Genomic DNA, 8,096 nt, shown 5'->3' with positions numbered 1-8,096 from the left:
ATTATATTAATAATAAATAGTAACGCAATAAGTATTTGCGTTAAGAAAATAACAACAAACACGTGGAAAGGAAAGGAATGTCAAAATGGCATGGAAATGTCAACTCAAACAAAAGTGAATGTAAAGCATTGCCAGAATCAAATTTTAAAATTTAATTTTAATTTAATTTTAAATAGTATATTATATACAATAAAATAATGTGTTATTATAACAATATTTATTATTATTCAAAATAATATATATACTAGTTTTTATCTTAGCTATATACAACCATTATGAATTATTGAAAACAAATCTATATAATGTATTACTACAAACACAATTCCGATTTTCAGAGCGGTTTAATACACATATTATTTCACTGGATCACCATACTGTAAACTTTATTTATTAGCAATAAAGTAAATATTTTTTCCAAAGTTTTTTTGAAATCAACGCTGTTATCGTGGGTTCAATAATTTTTTCTAGTGCAGAGGTTATTGAATAGATACGAAAATTTTATCCAAATACAGGGCATCGAATAAGGTAGTCTTATAACTCATTAAGAGATAAGAAATTGAGTTGAGTGAGAAATATTGGATGGTGGACTATGACCTAATCTTCGTATTAGGTAAAACAAAAAGTTATCTTATCCCTTGAATAATACCGATGCTAGAAGACTTGTAGATTGTGGAACCGGCTATCTACGTCTACCCTAAATTATGTTTTGTCATCGATTAATTCATCTCTATATCACGTTTGGGATAGCCATGTCCTGCAATATTCTTGTTTTGCCATGAATGGCAATTGATATGGCTTGGTAAGGATATTTTCATTTGGTATATAAAAATTCATAGCGTGTACATAATGAACTATTTTTTTTTAAATATGCGTTTTAAACAGTTTCTCAACGTTTAATGGTAAGCCTTAAATTTTGTCAAGACGTATAATATGTGGTTATATACTTACGTTTTTCGACTGAAGATAGTACAATACTAAAAAGTATGGATACTAACTCATATAAGCTAGGTTAGGTTAGGTGAGAGTGGCGGTCTTGTGCTCAAAGCCCACTTGAGCTCAAATATTGGTCCGCAGTAATACAAACTTATACGTCTACTATTTAGAAGTATACTGTACTTATGTTACGATAAATGTAAATGGAAAGTATCGATACATTTCTTGTACTCGTGAGCAGTTTTCTACATACATATGTAGTATATGTAGTGAGTAATATAACATATGTAATGAGTAATATAACGTATTTGGTATCTATACAAAAGTAAGTCGGTATTTGGGTCCCACAAAAAGTTTTCGATATCTAATACTTTTCTGTCGAGATTTAGTATCAAGTAAATACTGAAAGATAATATCGAAAAAAAGTATCGACGACAAAAATATTTGATATCGAAGAAAAGTATTGAATATTTACATGTACATACATACTTCTATAGAAACATCCCCAGTTTCAATACACACAGTATACATCATTTATTAATATGTAATTAAAAAACGTATAAAATATATTACATATAATTTTATTAAATAAAATTATATTTTTTGAAAATTTCGGGAATGTGTATTGCAATTGTTGCATTTACATACAGATAGAGCAATATACCTATGTACATATGGTAGTTTTCATAGTTCGAGTGTCTATAGATTGTAATGAATAATCTGTATATTGGATCTTTAAGAATAATAAATTATGTATTGATATAAATTGATAAACAATTTGTGAGTTTATTTTTTAATCAAAATTTTGCAAGGGCAATGTATAAAAAAACTCAAAAAATATTCAACCTTCATTAATGGAGGACATTAGCAGCTCAAAGGAGAATTTCAAAAACAATCCCTGAACTTCAGTAGTGTAAAGAATATTGCTACCAAAATAAAATCAAATTTAATTTTAAAATTTGACCCAGAGAAAAAATAAACGGAGAAGGGGTAAAAGAAAACACAAGGCAGTAAGATGATAACATCGATTATGTATAAACAATTCTTATCGTATGTATTGCGCATGAGCAGGAAAATGTGGGGAAATAGTTCATTTTAAAGACTGAAACTGGTGATATTGTATGGATATATTGTAGGTAAAAATAATAATCTTATGGGTTCATTGTCTGCTAATGGAATTCACATATAATTTAACAATATAATTTATATAAAAAATAATTTTAAAAATTACCTTCTGTTGATTTTTAATTACTTTATTTATTTCTTTCATTTCAGAAAGATATATTTGCATTATATAGAAGCTTTTATATTTAACTAAACTAACAAAATATATTCAAAAAAAATTTTAATAATTTTTTTTTTAAATTTGGTGTCAAAAATTAGAGATAGAGTTTCTAGCTATTGATTTTTATAAGAGCGTAAAATTGGTCCATTGTAGATTCTTTCAATAATACTTGACCGCTCGCAAACTATAATTTCTGTTACATATGTTATGTATACGTTGAAGGTATTATATTTACTTATTTTAAATGATGTATGTAAAATTGTTAAAAAATTGCTTTTACATTAAAGCAGAACACAACATATTCCCTAGATTGGGCTATTATCTGCGTCTACTATCTGTTCACAGACAACAAAACAATGCTCCAGGAAAGAAATTTGGTTCCTATAAAAAAATCATAACCTAAACTGAGGTATATTTTAAGGTCAAAGATAAATCTATTGGAGAGTTGTAGAAATGCTAAAGAAACGCTAGAATGAATGTATTGCAAGGCTTGTGAATTCACGATTTCAAAGGCATTAAAGTCGGTTCGTTGACATAAAAATGATTAATGAAATAACGAAAGTAACATCAAAAAATATTTTTAGTAGAAACTTCCTATTAAATATTTTCAAGTTTAAAAATTAATAATATAATTTTCAAAGTACTTACGAAAATATTAAATATTTGTCTTAATAATTGGAAATATTATTTTCATATAATATTGAAATTTTTTTCCGGGATACTAAGGCCGTGTGTGTTTGAGTAAATTGATGGTAAATTGAGGGAAGTAGTAAATTATGTTGGTATGGCAGCAAATGTTGGGATTTACCAGAATTTAGAAGTAGGGTAAATTAGATAAAAATTAGGTAAATTAGGTGTTACCATTGTAAAAATTTTAAAAGATGTTCAATATATAACTAAATAAATTTGAAAACTTTTAACCAAAAATAATAAATAAGTACAATAAATAAATAAATAAATATTTACATAAGTGCAGTGCAAAAAATCCCTAGGAAATTTGAATTTAATTACCTCAATTTACTCGAAGTCGTACACGGTCTAATCCCTTTTTCCTTTTACGTACATCTGTGCACACATAAATTTACTTTCTGAAATAGTAATAAAACAAATTATTTATAAATAATAACTTAATTTTTAATTTCATAAAAATTATTAAAAAAATCCATAAATTTAATATTCCAATGACTGAGATTATACTTTACACACCCTGCACTACCACATCAATGAATGCACACAGCTGCTTTCTGCACAGCAAGAAGAGATTTGAAATAATTACGCTCTCTCCTTCTGCGAGCAGGGGAAGCAGAATGAATTTTCATATGATTTTTGTATACAAACAAAACAGAAACAGCTGAGAATGAAAACAAAATGCAACAAAGCAAAACAAAACAAAACACAACAAAACACAGTAGAGATCAAACTAGGGGAAGAGTTTCAGTTATAAAAAACAAAAGCAAAAACAAAAGGAAAAAAGAAAACGCAAAACAGCAAAATAGAAAATGAAGCTATACACAAAGCAGTGCAAGAAAATGAAGCAAACTGGTAAAATTCAAGCGAACGTCATTCGCTCTTTGTCAGTCGAAACGCACACAGTTGCAGCTTAGTTGAATTTTTCACTTAATTGAGATTTATATTTAAAAAAAAGCAACAACCATAATTAAAATAGTAAATAGTTAAAGTAAAATTTGTGCATTAATTAATTAATTTTTAAAATAAAATTGCTAAAGCATTTCTAAACCGTGCTGCTTAAGAATATTCATTTCTGTTACACAGAAAATATAAATAAAATCAATAAACAAAACTTTTATTTCAAAAATAAAAAAGCTCCCAGTTTGCTTAGCAAAAAGGAAACGGAAATAGCCTATAACGTATAATTTCAAAAGCTGAAAACCTGAGCATAGAATTTGCATTCAAATAAGGTAAGTCCATATGCATAAATTAATAGAGACTAAAGCATTTTGTTTTCGCATAAATTAATATTAACGCATTAAAAAATAATTAAAAAAAAAAAAATATATATAAAAAATTATAAATAAATACAAAAAATGTGCAACGATGCATTTGGAGGCAGAATTGTTTGTGTGGTTCTTCGGTCACAGCTTCATGATTTTAGCGGCAGAATAAAGTGAGCAGTCAGTCAGTCCCTCGTGCATAGAATAAATAAAATTTTTAAAAATAATATTAAAATTGTTTGTTTACATTTTATTTTTCGTTATGTTGTTTTTTTTATTTTTACATAAACCTTTCCAAAAAAACAGAAACATTTAAAAGAGTGAACTCACAACTATTCTAAATTAAATATGTTTTTATCCAGTCATGATTTTTTTTATCAACTAATATTCTTGAAATTCTTAACCCAGAATCTGATTGCTCACCGAAGTGATTTGACAACAGATTTTATTAAATATCATTATTTTGAGCAACCCACCTCTCTATATCTCTTTATAGCCTAGTTCTAGACTAGCTATATAGCTTAGTCCGATAACAATGGATTTTGGTAAATTTCATGACTCTAAGTAATTTTTTCTACTACTCTATATTTCCAAATAGCTTAGTTCTAGACGTACTACATAGTTAAGCTCGATTTAACAGCGGATTTTAATAGATTTCATGACACTAAATAATTTGTTTCAATTTTTTATATTTCGCTATAGCTTAGTCTAGACAAACTATATAGCTAAGCTTGAAAATGGGTGTTAATAAATTTCATAACTGAATAACTATTTTGACTACTCTATATTTCCATATATATTTTAGTTCCAGACAAATTATATAAGCGCAATAAAAAAAGACATTCTGTTAAATTTCATTACTCGGAGCAACTTTTTCTACTACTATATATCTTGATATAGATTGGTTCTAGATAAATTATATAGCTAAGAACGATTTGACAATAAATTTTAATTGATTACGTGATTTAGTAACTTTTTTTCTTCATATTTTGATACAGTTATAGACAAATTATATAGCTAAGTTCGATATGAGAATGGATTTTAGAAAGTTTCATTACTTTGAATAAATTTTTTTTTACTCTATATGCAGATATAGCTTATTTCTCAAGAAATCATATATTCGATCTTAATAAATACTATTACTCTAAATAACTTTTTTCATTACTATATATTTCAATAATTTTGAGTTCTAGACAACGGCGTATATAGAGATTCAATACAGTAAATTTTTTACCAAATAATTAAAAGCTATTATTAAAACATTAATTGAAAAATAGAAAACACTTTCTTTGTATAAAATGGTCTGAAAAATTTGATATTAACATTTTTAAGTTCAAGTGTCTTTCAAAATATAAATTATTTATACATAATTCTCATAAAATATTATGTATAATTATTTTTCTGGTTTTTTTGTATTTGGTGCTGTTAGCTGGTACTTTTTTATTTTGTACGATTTTAGTACCATTAGCTGATACATGGACTTTCGATTATTTAAATATATTTATTTCTAAACGAATTGCTTGCTTGAGTTAAGTGTAAAAAGAGAGAGTACATATTTTTTTTTAACTAAATAAATTTAATTAAGTAAATAATATATTTTGCTATTGTTACACCCCTTAGAGAAGTACCCTTGAAGCTATGCAGTTCTGTTATTGCCGTATCATGTCTTACTAAAAAGTATTTCGATAAGTGTTTTAGTGTAATATATTTAAGAGTAAATAGACAAAGAGATAAAAAAACTATTGGCTACATTTTAATATTAATATCTGTCAAGAGTAGGTGACATATACTTCATCTACACCTACTAAGGTACCTACACATTACTAAAAGTAGGTACTTTTACTAAAGTAAAAGTAGTCACTGATGCAGATATTATTGGTGAGCTTTTGTATAAAGTTGTTACTATTTTTTCACATCAACATTCATATATCAATATTTATGAGAAAAAGAAAATCCCCACTCTCACGTCTCGGGGTTAGTCGCACAGAACAAACTTATAAATTAGTAGCCATAGATTTGTCAATAGTCTCGGCTCTGTTCTACTAAGGGTGTTTTTTGTAGTCAAATGGGCGCAGCAGCTCTTTGGTCCCGTGTTTACCTGAACCGCCAATAGTGACATATTTTAGTATTTATTTAATGGACTTCCATCTATTAGCATAGTACTTCCTTAAATGATTAGAACCGTTAGTCACCTTCAGGATTTATGTACTTTAATAGTTTATAATACTGTATTTCTTTTCATAATAGCTTCACTTTAAATAATTTCCTTTTACTTACTAATTTTTTATGTGAAATTTAAATATGAAAATGAAATAAATAAATAAAATTCATGTTCTAATATTTTCTTGAATTTTTTTATAATTTATATAAAATTTCTGAATATCGGGTATATTTTTCAAACTTGCTTATCACATCCATCACCACCTACCATTTTTAAAACAACCCTTAGCAAATCCTTTCCATATAAATTTATAATTTGACGGGTTTATTGTTACCTTTCCTGTCATATGTACGAGCAAACCCGTATGATTGCTTTGTGTGTACATACTAATATATGTACCTATACTTAATGTGTATATATCATGAAAACATATCCTTTTTTAATGTTTCAAAAGAATGCAAGGTTCTACGGTATTTAAACAACAACTCACACAACCGTAATGTGTATCTAATTGCCGAGTACGAACATTTTTTCAATGTCATCAAATTAACCAAAGAATTCAATGTAATGTAAAAGTCTGTATACTAAAACCTTAAAATTTAGAAATGTATATATGGTATGTAATAATATAACCACAACAAAAAAAAATGCAAGTAGTACTTGTTTTTCTAAAATTTAAAGGAAAAATTTAAATTATCTGTACTAAAATGCTAGGAGTACGAGGTACTTCGTAACTGTTATATTGTATTTCCCTAGTATTTATGTGTGTTATTTAAAGTTAAATATTTATTAGATATTGGATATTATTTTAGTAGATATAAATCATTCATTAGTAAACTTCGTAATCTATATACTTTACTGAACTTAAAATTCTCATTTCGTTTGGATATGTTGGAGATATTGTGCGTATCATAAGAAGTTAATAGAGATTTCCTGTTTTTTTTGTAATAGTATTTTTGTAATAACAATTATGTTATTACAATAGAGATTTCCTGTTTTTTTGTAATAGTATTTTTGTAATAACAATTATGTGTTGAGAAAATTTTTGCATATCGGTAGGGGTTTTTGTAATTATATTTAGTTGCAGTAGATATATGTATATCTATTTTATTCCAAAAATTCTAATGGCTTATGCACTATTTTGGTGCTTTTTAAATCTCGTAGTATTAAATTTTTTAATAATATTATAACCGTGATAATAATAAAAAAGTATTAGAATGTATTTTTAAAACCCCGTAGTTTAAAATTTTCTCATTAATATTAGGATTGAAACCCTTCAACACATTTCGTATGAAATTACAAAAACAACTACTTTGTATGAAGAATGTATTTTATATTTTCTTTTTTAAAAATATTAGTTTTTTAATAATATTATAACCGTGATAATAATAAAAAAGTATTAGAATGTATTTTTAAAACCCCGTAGTTTAAAATTTTCTCATTAATATTAGGATTGAAACCCTTCAACACATTTCGTATGAAATTACAAAAACAACTACTTTGTATGAAGAATGTATTTTATATTTTCTTTTTTAAAAATATTAGTGAGTTATATTTTGATTTAAAAAATAAAAGTTATTCTTGATTTTTTTATTTATAAGTCAAAAAAAAACTTATTTGTGCGTTTTAAAATAAAAAGCAGAGTGTAAGAGTTATTTGTGGCTGAAAAAATAAAAGGCATATGTTAATAATTAGTTTTGATGAATATAATATATAAAGTAAATTTAATTATTATATCTTGAGTTATATTTTAAAATGCGAGTGA

At 26.1% G+C, this 8,096-nt stretch overlaps 1 protein-coding gene across 1 annotated transcript in view; it reads left to right on the top strand.

Moving 5' to 3' along the window:
• Window positions 1-3,983: 3,983 nt before the first annotated feature.
• Window positions 3,984-8,096, top strand: part of LOC119668408 — a 55,442-nt gene continuing 51,329 nt past the window's right edge. The window contains exon 1 of the mRNA XM_038077904.1: window positions 3,984-4,137. The gene's annotated coding sequence lies outside the window, so the exon portion shown is untranslated. The remainder of the gene's footprint in view (window positions 4,138-8,096) is intronic.

The sequence above is a fragment of the Teleopsis dalmanni genome, chromosome 1 (genome assembly GCF_002237135.1).
Source record: "Teleopsis dalmanni isolate 2A chromosome 1, ASM223713v2, whole genome shotgun sequence".
NCBI classification, from domain to species: Eukaryota; Metazoa; Arthropoda; class Insecta; order Diptera; family Diopsidae; genus Teleopsis; species Teleopsis dalmanni.
Note: the sequence above shows the minus strand (reverse complement) of the source record. Positions and strands in the feature narration are given on the sequence as shown.